The sequence below is a fragment of the Pseudopodoces humilis genome, chromosome 1, assembly GCF_049639895.1.
Source record: "Pseudopodoces humilis isolate 2021_Gansu_Grassland_sample_001 chromosome 1, ASM4963989v1, whole genome shotgun sequence".
In the NCBI taxonomy this organism is placed as follows: domain Eukaryota; kingdom Metazoa; phylum Chordata; class Aves; order Passeriformes; family Paridae; genus Pseudopodoces; species Pseudopodoces humilis.
This window is the reverse complement of record NC_142200.1, coordinates 64,343,284-64,367,363: the sequence shown is the minus strand read 5'-3', so window position 1 is coordinate 64,367,363 and position 24,080 is coordinate 64,343,284. Positions and strand designations below refer to the sequence as shown.

The 24,080-nt window shown below is 38.2% G+C and overlaps 1 protein-coding gene across 2 annotated transcripts in view; it reads right to left on the bottom strand.

Annotated features, from left to right (window-relative positions):
• The window catches only part of MOCOS (molybdenum cofactor sulfurase), a 209,301-nt gene that overhangs the window by 139,177 nt on the left and 46,044 nt on the right, over positions 1-24,080 (bottom strand). The window lies entirely within an intron of this gene.

Genomic DNA, 24,080 nt, shown 5'->3' with positions numbered 1-24,080 from the left:
TGCATAGATATTTTCAAACTTGCATTTTGATTGTTTTAAAATTCAGACACTCCTCTACGTACCAATATTTTCCTAGATACATAAAAATAAAGGTATGGTTACAGTGTGTTGCATGAAACTTTCAAGAAAGCAAATTTTATCAAATGATTAGGTAAAACCTTGTTCTGCTGAGACTGGGCAGCTGTAAATCAGGCTTTTCTTCAAGACATTTAGATACTGTTTGCTAAGCCAGTGCTTATGATGGCATGTCCGGCACTGCATGTATTGCTATGTATTTGGACAGGCTGGGTCAGTGGACTGGGGACAATGGTATGAGGTTCAGAAAAGTGAAGTGCCAGGTCCTGCACTTCAGCCACAAAACCCTGTGCAGTGCTATGGGCTGGGGATAGTGGCTGGAAAACTGCCCAGTGGAAAAGAACTTGAGGGTCCTGGTTGATAGCAGCTGAACATGAGCCAGCGTGTGCCCAGGTGACCAAGAAGGACAATGGCTTCCTGGCCTGTATCAGTAACAGTGTGGTCAGCAAGACAAGGGCAGTGATTGTCCCCCTGTATGCAGCATTGGTGAGGCCACACCTCAAGTCCTGTGTCCAGTTCTGGGCCAGACACTGAGGTGCTGGAACATACCCAGAGAAGGGCAAGGGAGCTGGTGAAGGGTCTAGAGACCTTCACCACCTGAAGAGTGGCTGAGGGAGCTGGGGTTGTTTAGCCTGGAGAGAAGGAAGCTCAGGGGTGGCCTTACAACTCTCTACAACCACCAGAAAGGAGGTTGTAGCCAGGTCAGTCTCTTCTCCCAGGCAACCAGTGACAGGACAAAAGGAAATGGCCTCAAGCTGTGACAGGGGAGGTTCTGGTTGGACACCAGGAAAAATTTCCTCACTGAAAGATGCTTACGCATAGGGACAGGCTGTCCAGGGAAGTGGTGGAGCCACCGTCTCTGGAAGTGTTCAGGAAATGACTGGACATGCAACTTAGTGCTATGGTTTAGTTGACAAGGTGGTTTTCAGTCAAAGGTTGGACCTGATGATCTTGTAGGTCTCTTCCACCCTTAATGCTTCTGTGATTCTTTAAGTCTGTATGGCTCAGAGCAGCTTTGCTCTCTTCACTTCTGGTGCTCAACTCTTGCTACTCATTAGAGAGCTGCTATCAAGCTCACCAGCAAAGTGTTAGATCACTGGGCATCAGTGAAACATTTTGTTTAGAGCTCATTTTGTTTAAAGCACTGTCCCTATAGAAATATACGTTCTGGTTGGGTTGCTACAGTTAGGGGCAGTTAGCTAAGAGCCCTTGCTCTTTGCCGACAAAATTTCCTATTCTAAAAGATCTTATCTTTGTGTTTTTGTTCACCTTGCCTTTCTCACTAGACAAAATCAGTACTTACCTTTACAACAAAACAGCAGAAACCAGAAAGAGTGAGATTCACTTGGTGGACAGTCCTGTTCCAGGGTGTTGCACTTCCCAGGGAGCTCCTGAGGTTAAAAAGGTGTTTCTGCACACTATCATGAACTGGGCAATTTTGGTACTCTACTGAGACTGATGCCTTAAGTTTTAGCTTTCATATTTTTCACATTCTGTGCTGCCTAGGTGTGTAGCTCTGAGCTTCATATTAAGTGTTAGTAAATTCTCTTCACAGAGTAAGTAGACAAAACAATTCCTTTTCTAGCTTGATACCAAGGACAGTCTTTACAAATTTCAGGCCCCAAAGCACGAACAAGGGTGGACTGAAGAGAGAAAACAAGAAGGATGTGACTTCATAAACTGAAGCTGTAATTGGAAAATTAACCCAAATATGCAGATGGACCAAAACTTATAAAAATGTGAGACTTAGTAACCAGTCATCCATTTTGTGACCACTTTGGGTCCATCTTGGGTGTAGCCCTGGCCAGGCTCTTGTACAGCCCAAGGTGTGTCCTTTAAGGACTTTCAATAAATGCCTATTTTATTCTTTACTCTGTCTAGCCTCTGTTCTAGGTCAGCCTTCTCAAGGCATCAAGACCTCCCTCTCAACCATTTACTCTTGCTGAAACAATCACTACCATTTCTTGTGTTATCTGCACATTTTGGCTAAAGCTCTGGTTGTTTCAAAGTGTCACATTGCTTGTAGCATTCCAGAAAAAAAGATTGTTACAGAAGAATATGAAAGATATAAAGTTATGTTTATATTTATTTAATCTTTATTGACTCTTGAGTTACCGTTTCATATATGTAGGCATGTAGTGCCACCGATACACCACCTTTGTATCATAAAGAACTTCAAAAAGCTCTTGGAATATACTTCTGAAGGTAAAACATCCACAATGGTTGGCAATAAAGCATATTCTGCTGCGGCATGTCAGTTTGTGTCTGACAGATGTTGGGCAGGTTCTCCAATTCCCTGCGTAGAGCTACTGATTGATTTGTTTCTTTTCTTGAAGCAGGAAGGTAACTGCTTCCTCTGCTGCTGTCTTCCCCTCCTCCCTCCCATTTGGCAGCTATTACAGAAAACTCCTGCAGCAACACCTATCACTTCAAATCCTGTCTATTTTTCACTGGAAGCAGCAGATGTAACCATAACACTTCACTAAAGTTAGAAAGGGAGGGTTGGCATGACATATCTGTAGTACAAGTGCACTGCAGGTTTATTGGTGCTTAAGCCTTGGTAAGGAAAGTATTTAAGCATGTCTTTAATTCTGAATGGTTTACCCATTTTTCAATTTGTCTGCAATTACACACATACCTAAAAACCTTCTGGAACGGAGACATTACACAGTGAAGTTTTCATATTCATCCTCCTTCCTCAACCCCCACGAATTATTCAAATGCCATAAATATCATAATAATTTTATAAACTATTCAACAGTTCTTTACTCAATATTGAGCCATACTGACTGTTTTTGTTGAACCACAGGGTCAAGCAGCAAAATGAAAGTAGACTGTCCTCTTACTGATTGTAGGCTGGCAGAAGAGGGGGAGATGTTGAGCAGACTTGTAATGGATTTTAGCATAGCCTTTTTTGATTCTTTTTTCACATGAATGTTGTGTTCTGCAGGTCTCTAAGAAAGAGATTCTAGATAAAACTGTTACCTTGTTTATAATATTCGATCAAGCTGCCATGCAGATGTCTTCAAAGATCTCTGTGCCTACACATTTCATTAAATGTCAGTGCGAAGGTTAATTTTTATCAAAATAACTACACATACTAAGTAATAATGATAATGATAATAATGATAATTATTTTATAAGTAATGAAATATTGCAATTACTATTCTTCATATTGCTGCATTTTTAGTGCAAATTTTAGAAAATCTGTAACTGTTTCCACTGCCTTCATGCTTCACCTAACATGTGATGGTGATATTAAAAGATAAGGACTGAGCTTGAAAAAAAAAAATCCCCAACTCCTTCTCCCAGAATCTCAGCTCCTCTTAGTATGAACTTGGAGTACAGACACACACTTGGTCATTGTTGTTGTTTAATTATTTGCATTCTGTTACTACAGAAGAAGCTCTGCTCACCCACAGGATGCCACTTTGAGTGTTACTGTATTCAAATAGAACAAACTAAATTCTCCAAGGAACTTCAGGATGGCTCTGATTGCCTACTGAAAGCTTGTGTGTGCTGCATAACTGGCAAAGTTTACAGCACAGCCTTGAAAAACACTTTACAACCAGGCAGACTGCACAAAGCAAAATCAAACACAATTTTTGTTTTGCTTAGGTACACATCTGTGTGTATGCACAGACAAAAAAAAACAAACAACCTTTAAGCTAGGGAAAAAGACATGTAAATAAAAAGAAAATTACTCCAGAATAGTCATAAAGCTTTACAAGATCTTAAAAGCTATGCAACGGAACAGAGCTTCTATGTGCTCCTCAGACAAAGCTAATTGACTGTCAATTTAAGAGAAAAAAAATCCTTACACTCTTGTGATACCTACTTTATTCAGTGCATACAACTTCATATGGACATATGGAGACCATTTGTGACTTTATTGTCCTTATTGTTCTCATGAGGATTAAGCTTTTTGTGATTCTCAGATATTGCTCAGCCATATTACAAAGGAAGAAAAAAATATATATCTGCCACAAGGTTGCACTTCTTTACGATCAACAGAGGTACTGTTATTTTACTCTGAACGAGAAACCAAAGAGAAGTTTGCTTTTAAGTCATGATACATATGTGCTAAAAAGATTTATATATTGTACAATAACTCACTAAGCATTTTTACTTATTATATTGAGTAACAACTGAGCCATCAGGGAATTAAAAAAATTAGGAGATTTTTTTCCTCCCCTTGATCTCTCTTTTCCCTTTATACTTCTGTAGAATACTTGGTATCTGATGCTCAGAAACCCAGGTCTGAAAATCACAAGCCTTGCAATGTTCTTGAGCATATCATTTTGCTCTTGTGCAACCACTGCTTTGTGCAGCAATCGAGGTACACTGCACTTTGATCCTTTGCTATTCTTGGAAAGTTACAGGCCGAGGCCCTGACCAAGCTAAACTCTTTGCCATTTCTCTGTATGGGTTGCAACATTTTGACATTTATGTGATTACGTATCTTATCTCAGATGTTACAAACTGCTATTCTTGCTAGTAATTCTACTAATTTTTTTTTGCCAAATAAAGACTGCTTAGATAAAAAAATGTTGACAAGTGTGAATATTTATTTCTATATGGCTTCTCATACCTTTCTCTAAGGTAATGTGTCCCAAACACATTACCAGAATTATTTCATTTCAAACATTTATTTCAATAATGTGTTTCAAATATAAATAAAAAAATAAATAAATAAACAAATAAATAAAGCACTACTTTGAATCCCTCATAGCTTCAGCTAAACTGCACTTACACAGCCTGCTATATAATGTCCCAAGGTATGCCTGTTTCCATGTGTTCATGAGGACAAAATATCTAATGTAACTCATTTCCCGCAGCATGCTCTTCTCTGCCTTTGACATGACAGCCTTGTCGCAATCCCTGCTAATTCAATTCTACTGCAAGAAACAGTTTCTCCTTTTGGCACTTGGGGATCTACTGTCCCCAAATAGCCCTCACCATCTCAATTGAAACAAAAAGGGAATTTTGACCTCCACCGCTAAGGTTTTGACTCTTGACTCTATGGCACAAACTTCACCACTTTCAAACAGTCCCATTCTGCTCTAGCAAAAGCTTGTAGCAAGCATCCCCTAGCAGAATATTCATTTATGGATATTTGATTAAAAGTCTCCCTTGTTGCCTTCTACCCCCACTACCCTCCAGAATAAATTTTCTTTCAACAAGTGGGCAGTATTGCTGTTACTTCTTATGTTGATCTCTCTTGTCTGCTAGGTCTACTGCACTCCCTCAAACATCTGTGCCCACCTGCAGTCCCTGCTCTTAAACTTACATAATAAACTTTTCAGGAAAGCGACTACCTTCTCCAGCCACTACCTAACACATCAAGTACCACAGTATGCATCAGGTATTTTATGCACTTTCAGAGCACAAAGACAAGGAGATGCATGGTAAACATTTGTACCCTAAATGTTTGAATGCAATCCAAAATGCATGCAAAACATGAAGATTTTGGATGCCTGATTTGGTAGCACTTCTGAAATTTAGGCTTAAGTAAAACACCTATAGCACTTACTAATGTTGAGAAGTTTCTCACATTCTACTGTCTTTTAATTAATAACTATATTTTAAACTGATTGCACTTTAGCTGATAATTTTATTTAAATTATTCATCCAAGAAATCACACAGAGGATGTGTGAAAATGCAGATCTCCTCTCTTCAAACTACTACATAAAGCCAACTTCCATCAGCAGTACAATCTGAAACATTTCACAATCAACATAATGCTAAAGGGGTACTTATTAGTACCCATAAAGAGAACAGAATATTTTTATGTGAAAGTTATGTGGAGACCTATTTTTTAAAACATGAAAATTAGCTACATTTCTTTTCTCAATGTCAGAAAGCAAGGGAGTATATGAATGGGCAGAGCCAGAAACTATTAAGATAAAATATTTTAAAAGAATTAAGCATAAATAAAACATCTGACCGAAAAATCACACACAGACACACCATAAGGAGAAGGTTCACTAAAGAACCTTCTTTTTGAGATTACAGTACAGTGGTCTCAAGTGATGTATTATTTTCTTTGGAAGTAACAAAGTGTACTGCTAAAATGAAACATCCACAGGGAAAAAGAAGATTATTAATGATAAATTATTGTTATATAAAAGCAACCAGAAAAAGAATACTCTGTTAAAAGATACACTTTATTTTTCCTGCTAAGACAAAAATACCATCAGAATAAATGTTCTGCAGTAAGGAAAACCCCATCTCTTCCAAGAAGCCTCTGAAATGCTAAACTATTATTTCTAGACAGCAGATGTAATTAGAGTACAACCACTTTAAGTGCAGTCTAAGATGGATTAATCAATAATGCATCAACTCCATGCTCAAAATAGTAGGTCACTGTCACCGGGGATTAGCAGGTATCACATCTGGGAAAATGCGCGCACAGAACATTTACAATTCACCAAATACGTGACAGATCAAAGTACACAGCCTTTACAGATTCCAGGATCAGCTACATCTAGTAGGACAATAACCAAGCTCACTGCTGATGCGTGAGGCCAAGTGATTCTGCCAAGTGTAAGTAGTTAACCAGCTCCTGCCAGGGGGCTTGGTTAGCTCTATAAAGTTTTAGTAATTGAGTAACATTCCCTTTTAGATAAAGATATACATCCGCAAAAGGGAACATGGGCCTGACAGCCAAGAAGGCAAGCAAAATCCTGGGCTGGATTACCTAAAGCACAGCCCACCATCCTCCTCTATGAGGCAATCATCAGGAGCACGGCCATTTCAGGCCTCCAGCACAGGAAAGAAAATTATCAAGTACAGCTAATTCAGTGGAGGAGCGTCAAGGCTGAGCACATGACCTGCAGGGGTTTTAGGCTCTGAAAGTCAAGACTTCAGGGGGATCTAACAGCAGCTTTCCCTTTACCTGTGAGGAGGTCATTAAGAAGACAGAGACACGCTCTTCACAGTGGTGCAGCATGAGGATGTGGGGCAAAAGATATCAAATGAAATGAGCGAGGATCAAGTTGGATAGAAGAAAAAGCTTTTGCCCTATGGGGACAGCAAAGCAATGAAACTTTGCCAAGAAGTATTATACAGACTGGGGTTCTTGGAGGTTTACAAATGGATGTGGCTTTCAAGAACTGTATGGCTTTCACCATGTACCATTCTATTCCTAAGGTTCTCTACATTTAAAGCACAAGGGATGACTGATATATTTGGCTGTTTTCTTTTGCACTTTACAGAAACAAGAAAGCCAAAAGTAGAGCAAAAACGCCTCCCAAAGTAGATACTGCTTTCGTCTTTGCAAAGTGTGAAAATGGGTTTGATATAGGTCACACAACAAGAAAAATAAAAATAGTTAAGTCTTAAATAATTAAGAACTTTAAGTCTGGCTGCTAACTCCAACTGGGTGTGCTGCTGGTTTGTTTTTTTTCAAAGCTGACAGTGCAAATCACTTCTCTAAAAATATTTAGTTTACAAGAACATAAAATGAGCCAGAAATTAAAAACACCAAAAACCAAACACCCCCATGCTCTTTTTTGTGCTTGTGTAATTAAAAATAAAACATGCTAATAAAAAAACCCTGTTCTGAACAGCAGTTAAACACATACCTAGTTTTAAATGTGGGTTTGAGTCGCAATAGAGACTTGAGATTTTAATGGGTGCTTATGTGTTAGTCCAGACAGTCAGAGATAAATGGAATTATCTTCTGGAGTGAAGGCTTGACATTGTTTACCAGAAGGGAAGTTTAAGTTGGATAAGAGCAGGTTATTAAAAACTGCCCATGTCTGTGTAGGTCTTTCTAGCATCTACCACAACAGCAAGTCCTACATGAGAAAAGACAAGGCAGCAAAAAAAGCCAGTTGCTCTAGCTTTCCAAACCCAAGCTTTTAAAATCATCATTTACATTCTGTTCACCTCTTTCCCTTCTCTTTGCTTCAGCTCTGTCTGCCAAACACAAATTCCAAGGTAAAGGGTATTCTATGGCCTGAGGTTCACATGTGAGTATCTATTTCTTCTTCAGTCAGTCCTTCAGAAGAAATATTGTTTTGAGCAGACAAAGCAATGAAGAAAAAAACCTGTATTTTGTACAATAGCTCTTTAGTGTATTTTTTTCTTAGTTTTGCAGATTTCTTTGTATCACCTCCATGTATAACTATTGTAAAAATTTGAATCAAAATACAAAATGTGGGGTAGTTTTTGCATGTGCAAGATGAGGAGTTCTGATAGGATATGAATTTTTACATACAGACCGTTACAGATTTGCAGAAACCAGAACTTGTCACTTTGTGTAGTTTGCAGGCAGATTGAAATTTCACATCTTAATAAGTCTCTGAAATACAATTTTTACAGTTTTGAACCATTTTTTCAAGGAAAAAAATGGGTATTTTTACTGCACTTTGCACAGCTTTTGGTCAAACAGCTTACCAGTAGGTACGATTGACTGAATTGGCCTGTTGCTCCTTAAACAAACAGATGGTGAACTTGGTTGATTTTAACTCCTAATACCCCCCAAAAAAGGTCCTGGGTAATTATAGTTTTGCAAATGTAGAAAACCCTTATGCAGAGTTCTAAACACATGAAGCTGGAAGTCTTATGGCACTGACCGTTTACTGATTAGGCAAATGTCTTACACAAAAAAATATTATACAGGAGAGAGTCCTACAAGAAATATTGTATCCTCTTTTACTATAAATAGGAGTGAAGCAGCCAAGAAAATAGCACACTATGTGAGGAAATACTATACAAGAGATGACACATACAAAGATTTTTTTTTTAAAATCCTTACAGCAAATATCATATATTATTAATCCCCAAGTCACCTCCAGTTTACAGACTGTTATACAATCACTAGAAAAAAACACTTTAATTAAGAAATGTACTTTTTATTTAAGAGTTTCGACCAATGAAGTATTTACATGTGATTAAACATGTCATTTTTCAGACTCATAAATTTTACCTAAGGTCAGGACCACTCTTGATGGAAATCATGAAGGTCCAGTCCTCAGATCCTGCAAGTTAAGCATAAGTTGTTGGAAATAAATCCCACCAAAAATAGGCACTGAGATCACTGGAGGATGTGGCTTTGGTTTGCACAGGTAAGCAAGAAGCTGAGGTAATCTGCAAGCATCCTCATTATGAGGAAGATTTATGAAACAACCCCATTAGCACAGGGTAAGTTGTGTCTTCTGAGTTTCTAGGAGGTTTGACAGCTAAGAAGCCAAGGAACAAGACAGTTTAACTGTACACATTTTCACATTTGAATCATATTATTTGCTTTTCATTAGGTAAAAAGAAAAACAAAAACAAAAACCACAGAGATATCTTGACATTGCAATAAATTCCAAACCTAAATGTCTCCCTTGATTCCACCTTGAGATGGAGTGGGGTAAACCACTAAGGATTTAACAAAAGGTTTTGGCAACTGGACTTGCTGGGAGACACAGAAATACAGGACCCACAGAAAAGTTCAGCACAGAGAGACAACATTTCTTTCTTTGGTGTCTTTGGTTGTGTAGTGGATATCAAAGATGTGTATTTTAAAAGGTATTGTTAATGCATCAAAAATTGTTATTGACAATAACATGTCTTGGAAAGTAACATTTTAAAAAATTTATAATTATTTCACTCTTTTCTTCTGTGGCTTACCTATAGTTAACACTGTTATTTACCCATGTTTAACCAATTGGTAGTCCTATTCAGAAATGTCAGCAAGAAATATTATTACTTGAAAGGAATCACATTTGTATAACATTAAATCAACAGCTAATTAATGTAGCAAATAACCATGCATTTTTATTATAATCATGTAATCATTCTAAGTGTAATGGTTACAGCAACACTAAATTTTATTACACAGATATATCTCTGTTTTGATAATGTTGTTAAAATACAACTATCTGGCTGGCTGTTTCATGTATTAGAATATGCAAAAGCCTAATATCATATTCTTCCACCTGTTTGGGTTATGATATTCATTTGTTTGAGCTTTAAGATGCACCCCTGAAATTATCATGAACATTAGCTGATAAAGAAAGAGAACAAGACATATTAATGGAAGACACAGTAATGCAGTACCACAGTATGCTCATGCATAATGCAAACAGACATTTATTTCCCTCAAGTAATAATAAAAAGGTTCATAAAGATGCTAAGCTTTGCTATTGTGCCTCTAGAGCTCATTTTAGCACATGTATATGTAGCCAAAAGGCATGGAAAACCTTCAGAGCATCCAAACAGGCCAAAAAATTAAGTCTTAGAGATAAATACCTTATCACATACAAGCCATCTTCTCCAAAAGAACAAGCTATGGACTTGTCTCCCTATGGTACCAACCAGCACTGAGACCAACTGCGCTCTGTGGTAAACCTCTTTTATTTGTCCAGTACATCAGGAATATCTAAACTCATGTCAAAACATCTCTGTATCTCCAAGGTGCTCAGAACTGTGGGCATCTATCCATTGCTCTGTCCACATCCAGAGGGATACACCATTCTCCCACTACTCACAGTGCTATTACGCACAATGGACTCCCAAGAAAGAAAGAAAATGCAAATCACAATTTCAGTCTGCCATGTGTAGAAGCCTAGTAGATAAGAGGGCTAATGCATATGTCTCAAACACTGATGGCCAGATAATTGTGGAGCCAACCAAGGATTACTGGTAATAACACAGTATGAGAAAGAACAGGATGTGACTGGAGAGGAGGACCATATGGAGGTAGGGCTGCACTTCTCTGGTACAAACATCCTTATTCTGGCTTCTGGACACAAGAACAGCACAGTACAATGCAAGCGCAGGAATGAGGTTAAGAAGCAGGCATGGACTGTCGACCAAAAGCTGACCCAGTAGAGGAGAATCAAGATCACTGAAGACCCCTGAGGCCCTCCAGACAGAAAGGTCTAGAGGAATGGATAGTGCATGATAGCTAATTTGCATAGAAAGCAAGACACTAATCTCCAGTTGAGCATGTGCAACCAGTGCACTCGTGTGGAATTCCAGCCATATACTGTGAAGTACTCTTTAACAGCATGGAGAGCAGGTCCAGTGGTTATTCCTATTGCTCAGCACTCAAAGGATGTTTGGATTACTGTGTTCAGTTTTGTGTCTTCAGTTTTCAAAAACTGCATTAAGTTCAACAGTGACCCACTAAAATGTCCAGGAAGTTGAAGCACATGTCTTATACAGAAAAGACTGATAGATGGTGTTGTCTCAGCCTGGAGAAGAGAAGGGAGGCTTTGGGAGATCTCATTACCACCTTCATTAATTAAAGAGGGGAGTTAGAGACAAAACAAAGCTGGACTCTTCTCAGACATACACAGTACAGATAAGAGGCAGCAATCACAGATGCAGCAAGGAAAATTCTGATCAAATATAAAGAAGAAAGTCTTCCCCATGAGGGCAGCCAATCACTACAACAGGTTTCTCAGAGGGGCTGTGTCATCTCCATCCTTGGGGATAATTCAAAACACACTCCTGAACAACCTAACCTAGCTTGGAAGGTAGCCCTGTTTGGTGACACAAGCCACTCCAGAAATCCCTTCTAACCTGAATTATTATATGAATCTGCATTTCATAAGGAAAACCAGGCAAAATCCTTATGAAATGCTGCAAGGTGGAATGTGGCTGCTCCTTTGTAGAAGAAAAACTAAAACTGAACTGATGCTACGGAGAAGGAGGGAAGGGTGTGTCAAAAATCTGGATTCATACAACATTGTTTAAAAAATGGCAGGATTAAAACTGCAGAGATGTTTGAGGATAAACAAGTTACAAAACCACTGTGGCCTCAACAACAGAATTCCTGCCAACAAACAACCTCCAACTAGCAAAAAAACTGAGAAGACTCAAGAGCCAAAGGAACTGGAGAGGCTTACAGAAAATCAGCTCCTTCTGCGGTAAGGACTTTAAAAGTCAGTGGGGTCAGTTTAAAATTGATCCATTGTCACTTTATAGGCAGCAAGTGAAAAGACCGCTGGGTGGATGTAATGTGATCACAGCCACTCAGTCCCGTGAGCAGTGTGAGGCTGCACTCTGCCACGGCTGGGAGCAGCAGGCAGCCTCTTGCTGGAAACCCTACTAAGAGAAAATTGCCACTGTTGATCCTCATGCTGCTGTTCAATTTGATGGGAATTTTTACTGCATAAATGACTGCAGGATCATAGCCTACATTAAAACAGCATAAACATAAAAAAACATGCTTTAACTTCACAAGCATATGGCTCCCACTGGTTTATAATCAACATGAAATCTGTGTCAAAGGGCAAATTTGGCTCCCAGCTTTCTGTTGAATTACCTAGTTGCTCTAATAAAAATGAGGAAACAAAGGAAAAAGACATATACAGTCATGGATACATTTCCATTTCTGACTTGGAGATGACCTTTTATTCTGATAAATTTCTTTCAAATGTTGGAAACAATGTATTTATCACATGGAAACGGATGTGTTGGCAACATCTTTTTTAAAAGCCTCTGTGCCAGACAAATGTCAAAGTCATTTCATGTTAAATGGATTTATTCAATTCTCTTGCATGTCAGTACACAGCCTCACCTTAGGTAGCAACAGCAATAAGGAAGCCTGTGCAAGGAAGTAATCTGCTTTACATAACTAGTCTAGTACCAAAGGTACAATAAGTTCATAACTAACCTTCACAACACAAACACGTTGATGAATCTCTAATGAATATTCTACTAATATCCCACTTTAGTAAGAATTCTAGGGAGTAAAGGACTTTCCTGCTGCTTTTCTTGTATGCACCACTGGAAAGGAGAAAACAGTAAAAGTTGGCACACACACACACACACACACACAACTCTCCCCTTGAAGGCAACTCATCTACACACACAGTACTCAGCTGTGCTAAGCTTCCCTTGATAGATCTAGTCATCTAATTATTTGGAGCATTTCCATGCATCCTACATGGAAATTTAAAAATTAGCTATCTGTTTTCTTAGGTGCTGTTTCAATATCAAAGAAAGTGACAGATCTTGTCACACTTCTTAAGACATTGTTCTGACATTGGGAGTAGAAGGAAAAAGAAGTAATGAGAGATTTTGCTGTTCATTAGATTTTTTTTTTTTGCCCCCTCTGGTGTCTCTGTTCCATCACTGTCCTTGAGGGAAAACATCTGTTACCTAACCAAGAATTTGCCTTCCTTCTTAGAACTGTTTCCCTCTGAAATATCCTTAATTTTGCTGCCCTGGCATTCTAGATGTCCTTTATTCTTTCTCTCCTTTCAATATGCTTAGGTATTAACCTGCACAACTTTATTTTTCACCTTCATTCTTAAAAAAAAACAAAACAAAGAGATGTGAAATGTCTTCTTAAGGGCAAGAACTACATTTTTTTTCCTAGTCAGCTAAAGGATTTCTACCAGTGTCTAGAGAGATTTCATGCAAGGTATGCATGCACATATGTTGCATGCAAGTTGTATATTTCTTGTGGCAAAAGAGCTCACTGAATCTTTTACCAGGGTACATATTCACAGATACTTTGCTCTGTTTTTATGTCAAGCTTAAAATCTCCTCTACCAATAATCACGAAAGTTGAAATAATGGACAAAATTTTAAGACTCTTTTTTATACCCAAAATAGAGGGAAGTTATATATGTGAACAAGCACCTCTGATAACCAAGAACTTGGGACAGAAAATTGAAAAAGCCAAGCCCCAGCAATGATTTTGACTCTTATGATGAATTTTAGTTCCAAGCTACAGTTGTATCAAGTCCTTCAAAGTTATTAAAAGTTGTTCCTCCTAATCAAAAATATTAATTTATTAATTATATTTTGCCACCAGCATTGATAGCTATCCTAGCCAAATCTAAAGGCTCAGTCATTTTGCTTCAAAGCTGTAAGGTTCTTACATTGTGTAATCAATTTGACTTGCTTGTAGATAATTAAATACTAGCAAGTGACATAAACTAGACAAAATGTATTGATTTCAAAAGGATAAAAACTCAGCCATGTTCTCTGTGATTGTTCAATATACAAAAACCTCTCACAAGGCCACCATCATCTTGCAGCTTCAAAATAATGGCAAATGTAAATGGTAAATGAGGTCAAGGATGATATATACATCAATCCTTCTCTCTTTAGAAAATGACAGTAGTCCTATAAACAATTCCAAGGGCACTGTAACTATTAAATGGGTAAGGATGGTGGCACAGACTTCAGCCCAAGAGCCAGATTCAAAAATCACTAAGTTCATGAGGCACTTTTTATTAACCCCCGAAATAATAAAATATCTCAGTCCCTATTTGGATTATTGTGAGGAGTGAGCGAAGTCTCTTGACAGTCATTGCAAGTCCATGTGGAGCAACTAGATCACTGGAAATGCCACCTGCAACTCTGAGCTCTTATTGACAGATCAGTAAAAATAATACAGAACTTTTCAACATCCAGTAGTCCTATCACTAGCAATTAGCCTTCCAAGAAGATGGAGATGTATCTGTTCCTTGCAAAAAGAGATCACTGCAGTGCTGTAAATATGAAACTGTTGATACACATAAAATGTAATCTCATTACATGGGCAAGTCTTAAAGTTAGATCTTCAAATTTCAAACGTATCTTTTCTTTGTTACTTACACAATGAATCACATTGGTTATGGCTGAATATGGACTTCAAAATCACTATTCCCAAATACAGCAGAACTAAAAATTCTTCAAGGAAATGGAAGTCCTGTGTCATTCTGAGTGGACACGTCCACAACAGTGATTGAAAGTTGCTTTTAATTACAGTTAACAGGAATCCTTCTCAGGTATCAAAAGACACTGACTACTTACAGCTCCTGATGCAAAAGGAAAAAATATGATTTTCATGACATAATTTGGACGTGACATAAGGTTTAAATTAGAAAACCCATCTCATGTAATGAGACCTTATTAGAAAACAGAAGCATTTTAATGGATATAGGACATCTTCAATTGCAAAGATGACAACTTCTTACCTTTTAGCTCAGAGCCACTAAAAGTCAAATTGTACTTAAATTCTAACAATTTCCCTTTCCCAGCCCATGTCCTCCTTTTGTCCTGAATGATTCCATTATGCGACCAAGAGAGGCACTTCCAGCAGTTTGTTAAAAAAAAAGCCACAAAAAAACAAGAGAAAATCTTACTGATCATAGCTGGTTAAGAGGGAAAATATTTCCTAAGAGTGCACTGTGACCTGTCACCTTCCACACAAAGGGAAGAGCTATGGTATTCTCAGGATCTTAAACAATGGTTTCAGGGTGTCATTTGAAGTTGATATTTTCCCACTTATTTATTTTCTATTATAAAGCATGTCAGGTCAAGCCTAAAGTCTCACAGAGGTACATTGTTTTAGAGTAGAAATGTTGCCACAACCCCCAAGGCATTAAGAAAAGCAACTTGTCACTTGCCACAGAATACTACAGAGCTTTCAGTGGTCACCAATCTATTTTCTTCTTCTGTCAACAACTATCTGCAGATGGTCTTACTAAATCCAGAACCTTCCCTTAACTTTCAGAATATATCAATCATTCGGCAACGGGTAGAGAGTATCTTTCACGATGAAAAGGCTTCTTTGTTGATGGCCATATCAAAAAAGACTATCAAAAGACTATTAATTTCCAGCTGAATCCCCTACAAATCAATGGAACCTGATGGGGTTCATCTGAGAATCCTCAAAGAACTGGCTGATGTCACCACAAAGCTTCTCTCAATGATTTTTGAGAAGTCTTGGGAATCCAGAGAGTCCCAGCTTACTGAAAAAGCTTGTAAATGTTGTCCCAATTTTCAAGAAGATCAAAAAGGAGGACCCTGGAAACTACAGGCCTGGGAGTTGCACTTCAGTGATTGGTAAAGTTGCGGAAGAGATTATTCTGGAACATATTGAAAAACACCAGTCATTGGTCACAGCCAGCACGGGTTCATGAGAGAAAGTTCTGCTTATCAAACCTGATTTCCTTTTATGACAGGATAACCCACCTAGTTGATCAAGGGAAGCCAGCTGATGTAAACTTCCTGGATTTCTGCAAAGCTTTTGATACTATCTCTCATGGTATCCTCCAGGACAAAATGCACAGCACACATCTGGATAAACACATCATGGATGAGCAACTGGTTTTTGTGTTGGGCTCAAAGGGTCATAGTGAATGGGGAAACATGAGGCTGGCTATCTGTCACTAATGGGGCTCCAGAGTTCCTGCTTAGGTCCAATGCACTTTGACATCTTCATAAATGACTTGGGCACAGGACTGTAAGGGATACTGAGCAAGTTTGCAGACACTGCAAAACAGAGAGGAGCTGTTGATTCCCTCAGAGGCAGGGAGGCCCTGGAGAGAGATCTTGACAAATTAAGAGGGCTGGGCATCACCTGTATGATGTACAAGGGAACATGCTGGATTCTGCACCTGGGATGGAGCAACCCTGGCTGTAAGGACACACTGCAGAAGGAGATGCTGGGAAACAGTGTCATGGAAAGGGACCTGGGGGTCGCTGGTCAGTGGCAAGCTGGCCATGAGTCAGCAGTGCCCTGGCAGCCAGGAGGGCCAACCCAGTCCTGGAGGGCTTCAGGTACAGCATGGCCAGCTGGGCAAGGGAGGGGATTGTCCTGCTCTGCTCTGGGGCAGCCTCACCTCCAGTGCTGGGGGCAGGTTCGGGTACCACAATATAAAAAAGATATTAAGTTGTCAGAGAGCATCCAAAGGAGGGAAACAAAGATGGTGAAGGGCCTTGAGGTGGAGTTGAATGAGGAGCAGCTGAGGTCACTTGGTCTGTTCCGCCTGAAGAAACTGAGGGGAGATCTCATCACAGTCTACAACTTTCTCATGAGGGGAGAAGGAGGAGCAGGCACTGTTCTCTTCTCTGTGGTAACCAGTGACAGGACCCGAGGAAATGGACCCGAGGAAGTGGTGCTTGGGGAGGTTTAGGTTGGATATTAGTAAAAAGTTCTTCACCCAGAGTGTGGTTGGGCACTGAAACAGGCTCCCCAGGGAAGTGGTCACAGCACCAATGTTGACAGAGTTCAAGAAGTGTTTGGACATTGCTCTCAGGCACATGGTGTGACACTTGGGGACAATCCTGTGCCTGGCTGAGTTGGATTTGATGATCCTTGTGAGTCCCTTCCAACTCAGAATATGTGGTGATTCTGTGATTCTGCAATTAATTTCAGAGGACTGACTTTCAGCATTATGGTATATTTCTATATACACTACTTACTGTAATTCAAAGAAAAATATTAGAAAAAATGAATTATTACAAGAGAAGGTTTCTTTTGATAAGAGGCTTAAGTAGGTGATTTGAGTTTTTGACTTTTTCAGTAAACTTACAAACAAGCTTTGCACATTTCACTGTTTGATGTGACACATTTTTATATGGTGTGGATTAAGCTTAAACTGAACCTTATCTTTCTTCATATGCATTTTCCTTGATTTCTGTGGGAACTGAAAACCACTGAATTCCACTATTAGTATAAGAAAACAGTAAAAAACATGTGTTAGGGTCTCTAAGGTGCCTCCCCATCTCAGAAAATGTTTTCATAAATGTATGTGTTCTATGGGAGTATCTTCACTACTTTAATGTTTTAACATATTTTAGTCCATAGTTCCTTTGCCTCTCAGATACTGTCTCAGCCTGTAAACTCAACTTCTTTCCTGCTATTTAACTGTCTACATTGAAAACAAACAAAAATGTAGACTTTAATTTTTTTTACATGCATCTTTTCTTTCTGGTACATGCACATGTTGGTTTTCCTCAACTGGCTGAACAATCTCTTTTGACTAAAATCGCCCCTGTTTATTTTTGCTAGCAGCAGAAGTGCAGCATATGTCAGTTATATCGATACATCTCAAGCCTTTTTAAGTCACTCATTCCAAATTACAGATTTTTATTCTGTAGAAAGAAAATCTGCTTTCCATGTCTGGGTACAGAACCTTTAAAACATAAATAAAAACAAGAAAATCTGCAGTGCTAAGTCAAATGCCTATCAAAAATCTCGTATGTCAAGAGATCTTTCTCCCAATTAAACTCAGAAAATGGTCTCAAGCAAACAAGATTTGTTTTCCATGAGTTTGATTTGCACATAGACTTGCATTAAGGAAGTTTCTATCCTTTAATATTTTACTTATTTCAGATAGATATCAGAAGACATGTCAACCTCATGGGTATAAAGCTGCTTAAGCTTCACAGGAGAATGAATACTTTTGAAAAAAGTCTGGGGATTGCAAATGACACATCTGGAGTCTCCCAACAAGCTACATAAATGGTAGAATGGTACTGTACATATTTTCCTCTTCAATAAGTTAGTTATTAGGTTCACTTTTTATTTATCCAAGCCATCTGTGAGTTGAAGAAGTTAGTTACAAATGTATGTGATTTGAAATCCATCATTTTTCACAATGTGTGCAATCAGACTTGAATTATTTAGAAATTATCGATGCAAGCTGCCTCAACCCTTTGAAGGGTAAGAACATGAAACAAGAAGAAAGCTTATCCAATCACTGGATTAAGTAAGTGAAATCAAGGTACACAAGGTCATGGTGACAAAATGCTGGCCTCATCTCATGCCAAGACCAAAATGCCCAGGTCACAGAGACACTGCAAATTAACTCACAAAAAAGCCATTGTTACGTGCACTGTGGTTGTCAATTATTAACTCGTATCACTCTTCATAACCCTAAGTTTTCATAGAAATTTCCCAAATAACTCTGTACCCTTCCCTCACACTGCATAAGAAGGGAAAAAAGAACAAGAAGTTTAAAAAAAGGCCTATTTTAGACTATGGTTTGTACCCTCTTAACAGCTACAAAAAAGATATAATGCATTTCAGCAGTACAAATAACAAGCTCCCAGTCAGTATCACTGTAAACTATCAAACTCTCCCTAAAGCCAAATAATTTATACATATACAGAACAGTGGGAACAAATTTCACAGTTAGGAAAAAAGAAAAACCAACACCATCAACACTTTGCATATCTTGTCCTACTCAAAAGCATATAGGTTTAAATACAGTTTTTTTAAAGGTTTAATTAAAATAAAGTAAAATCTGTATAAATTTGCTAACTTAAAGGACAAAATGAGAAGAACAAGGTCTGGGAGTCAGACCACTGGTTAGGAACTCAGAAAACAGTGGTTCATGTCCATAAGCCTCATGAATCACACTCTTAGTCACTTCAGGCAATTATTTCAGAAGGGCTATCACGACAGCAAAAGCATTACTGCTTGTGAACACCCCTTCCCCACAGACTTCACGAGAAAAACAATAGAAACATCAATACAAACTGAGCTTAAACATCAACTGCATGTGTCATGCTTTGCAAGGACATAGCACACTCTCAAATGACTTAGAGAGCAATTTTGAATACTGACAAGGCCCTAGGTCTTGTTAACTGCACTTGTTATACACTTTACAGAATTTTAGGAGCATTTATTTTACAGCAAACCATCAAAAACAGTGTGGGCTACTTGTATAAGCATAAGATATTTATTCTAAGAAAACATCAATCTGTAACCTCGGTCTTGAACTGCTCAAAGATGAAAGACACACTCCTTTTGTAACACTGATCATGATAAAGTTTGGCTGCACGTATTTCTAAAATTAAATCCAATATATTATTTTCCACTCAAGTATCTTACAATGATAAAAAGTATCCCCTTATTAAGCTTCAAAACTCCTCTCTAACTCAGCAAGATAGTATCTTCACATTTTACACATAGAGAAAAAGGTTCCAAGAAGCTGAAATAGTGCCCTAGCACCACATAATTTAGTCTATCAAAAAGAATTCTAATTCTTGCAAACTCCAAATCTATGACTGGCTCTGTAATTTCTAATGTGAGTGATTTTTTAATGTTGCTAATCAACCTCAATTTAACAGAAGATTTCTAATACCTGGAATATAACAAAATCTAGAAACTTCAAATTTTTAAGATATGTTATCAATAAACAATAATGATCAATCGAGTATCTTGTGCTACATTCAAGGGACAATGCAATATAAAAGTCTCAAAAAGGTCTGAAGAAACAGATTACTTCAAAGTTTGGCCTAGCAAGCTATAGAATGCAAAGCAGCTTCAACACAGAAACCTTACTTAAGACTACAAAAGTTAGTGTTTTAATTATGTAGCACAATGGCTATTCAGGTTTGGAAGATTTAACCTAACAGAATTAAATTTCAGTAACTCACTGAAGTGTACACTTGCTGAACTAAAATAGGTTATCCAGAGAAGTTGTGGATACCTCAGCCTCGGAAGTGTTCAAAGCCAAGCTGGATGGGGCTTTAAATCACCTGTTCTAGTAGAAGGTGTCCTTTCCCATGGCAGGGGGGCTGGAACTGGGTGATCGTTAAGTGCCCTTCCAACCCAAAGAATTCTAAGATACTATGACTCTGTGTTGAGCTTCTTTTGCACTGCTGTCCTGTGTATATAACCTACAGTATCACAATTCTGGTTTGTGTCCTTACTTCACACATACCCTAAACCTGCAATTTGAATAGTCTTGCTTGTGGATCACCACCAATGCAGCTGGGCAACACTCTGCCACTACCACATTCTACCACTAGAAGAACACCTCAGGCAGATGTATGTTAATGAGACTACAACCAACATATTCCCCTTGCTCTCCAGTACTTATTATTCACTGAAGTGCATTCCTGCTTTCCAATGTTTTTAAGTATATTAAATGTACTAAAAATGCAGCTGGCACATTAGTAGCTGTCCCACAGATGAATTTAACTCTGAGTGTGAACAGCAAAGTATACACAAGGGAAGATTGCATTTACATGCATAAATACACCTAATACTAATTAGGCAAAAAACTGGACAGACTATAATTTCTTGCAATATTTTCTACTCTGCATTTTGCCACTGTAGCTGGGGCTCCTTCACACTCACTTGTTTAAATACTTTCCTTTATTAAGTGGGAGGTTTCAGGGAAGAAATATATTCCCTCTTTAAATTTCCTTCCCAGACTTCTCAAAAATATAAAATCTTTTTAAATAGACCCAAACATAGGTATTCATTCATTATATATATATCAATTTCTTTGCTTCTGGTAAGACAACTGTTCTGTGTGAATGAAAGATTCATCTGAAGCTTTCCCTATTTTATTACCACTGGCTGAGGTGTAGCCCTAAGAACAGTGCTTGGAGCCCCAGTACAGGTGAGGCTATCTTCCTTTTTCCCATACCATAATTTGTATTAAGGAAGGTGTTTATGAAAATAAGTGAGTAAATAGACCTCTTGGTTTAATTTTTAACCTTGAAGTCTATCTTGCACTGTTGAAAGCTGGGGCAAAAGTTTTACCCTTTCATGACTTGTACAGCTCAGGGTAACTGCAAAATAATAGCCCTTTGCCTCATCTTACACCACCATTAAAAAGTTGTCTAGCACATTGTCTCAAGGGAAGAACATTTTAAAATATCCTAAACTGTTGCTACAACTCTAATATGTGGGAAAGCTTTACAGATATATGTTACTGTTAATGAAAATAGTGTCTCACTGTCTTACAAGTGTTTTTTAATAAAATGCATTTAATAGTTTTATTTATCCAATGATTTTTAATTGTTCCAAAAATCTGTAAATTCAAAAGAAGCTAAAGAACAGGCCATGTAACACATAGTTATGCTGCTATCACCAATTTTTCTCCCATGAAGAGGCTACAGCACAGAAAAAGAAACAACAAACAGGCTTCTGCAACTAAGAGCTCTTCTCATTTTCACTTATTCAGCAGAGGGATGCATGGTACCACCATATATTCCCACCTTGCTCCTTAAACCATCAGCTCTGCACTGAGAATTATATTGTTTCTCATTAAACTGTTATTTCACAGCCTCTGCAAAAGAAAGCTCTAAGTAGCTGTGTGAAGAGGAACAAAACTCTAGTTTTACACCTTCCTTGATACCTTGTTTGTTTGTGAGCAAAAGGATGGACTCCCAGTTTTCTGAGCAAAATGGTTTTTAAGGTTGTACTCCAAACTGAATAATGTGGAAATCATGTAACATTTGAAGGACAGAGAGTGCACTACTTTTTGTCTCCAGTCACAAGTATTACAGTTATTAAGATTAACCATAACATAGTTGCTTGTACTTAAAGGAAACTTACTGTCCCAGAGTTGGAAGGGCAAGAAACACAGTGACAAAGAACATCCCTTGTTTTCCCCTCTAATTCCCCATGAATCATAGGGGGCGTGGGTGGTCCTAAATCTACCTAATTTCTTACATTTTCCATTGACAGCAATGAATTGTCTTGGATCCTTAACTAGCAGTTATGGTGCTTGAGATGACTGTGTCCCACAGACAAGCTTTGCATTGAATATTCTACAACATTTTCTTGTGTAGAGTGTTCTACACAAGTCACTGCTCCCTCAGGTTACCGCAATACAGTACAGTGACTACTTTTGCCACTTTCAGAAGTACAGCAGTAATAACAGCTGCCAATATCAATCTTGGTTCAATAATTTCTTTCTGTCACTGAAAAACAAAAAAAATCCTTTCTTATCATCTTCTTTCCTTTTGCTCCAAAGTTCCGCTTAACTTAAAAGTTACCATATTCTGGACAAAGCATTTAATAAAATGTCTGTTTTCTTCTATAAATAGAATTCTATCATCAGAAATGCATACAGTAAATAATGCTTTTTGGATTCTGGGACTGGAGTCACTTCACCTAAGTTTAACATTTAAGCATACACTAGTGATGTCTGAAAAAGATTTATGCTACCTACCTTAGACACCAATCTCAACCTGAGATAGTTAAAATAAGGTAACTAAATTGACCAACTTGTACATGAACAGTATAAAAACTCAGGTCAGGACTGACACTGAGGTGCTGGAGAAAGTCCAGAGAAGGACAGTAAAGTTGGTGAGGGGTCCAGAGGGTAAGTCCTATGAGGAGTTTATGAAAGATAAGGAGAGCAGAGGAAAAGGATATTAGTGTATATTTGGTACTGGCAAAATACCATCATGCATCCCAAAATGCATAGCACCTGCACAGATTTCAGTGCAAAAGTTAAATTGAATAGTCCACCTCTTACAGCAAGTCCAAACTACAGTGAGTACATAAACATAGAAATACTTTCTGACAACTGAAGTTATCAAAAGAAATCAGAGACCACTTAGAGCAGAACAGACTCTCTGGCTTTGTGCATGTGGAATGGACTATAAAATTGAAGCGAACATTTCTCATTAAGGATGTGGATCCCTCATAATTTATACACACAGACTTACAGCTATTATCAAATAATGTAAACAGTGCAATTGCTACCATCCAATCCTTTGTGCTCAAAGCTGCATGGCATTTATTTTGTGTGATCAATCGGAGATGCTTACATGTAGATAATTAAATTCAAGATCAGTGATAAGAGGAAGGAAAGTCCAGATCAATTCTCACTGGATAAAAATCCAGACACAACATCAATTTATTTATCCACTATGAAAAACAGCTTTAGATATTACAGACATTTGTGGGATAAAATATTCTACGAAAACTGCACTTCTTCCTGTGTTTGGCAGCAAACCAATTCCAGTGACTTTGGCAGAAGAAGATTAAGATTAATACTGCAGTTGCTGCAAATGGGTACAATTCCTTCATAATATTATGAATCTGTGCAATTACTACAGTAAGAAAACTTTGCAGGTAACTGTTTCAAATGCTGGACAGGAAAGGTTTAGGGAGAACAGGTTTTCTTGAACACACAAGTGTTCGTGGCTTTGTTTTCCGTGTTTCACAAAGGATAAGACCAAACACTCTAAAAGAGGCAAAAGGAATCCCTAGAATGTTAAAACACCATTAAAAAATGAGTTGTAGTGTTTATTATGCAAGACTGAGATCAGGAAGCTCATGCAAATTCCAATATCACATAAACTAGCTGAAAGGAACAGAGAAAATGTGCATCTTCCTTCTCCACTTAGTACTTCTTTCCCATATAACTAATAATCATTGGATAAAAGAGGTGTTTAGGGACCAAGTCTCTTGACAAGGGTTAGTGGCATCCTCAGGGAAAAAAATGTGACGTTTCAAATCCATGGGCCAAATCAGTTAGAAAAGACTGCTTAGGAAAATATACTTGGGGCATGCACA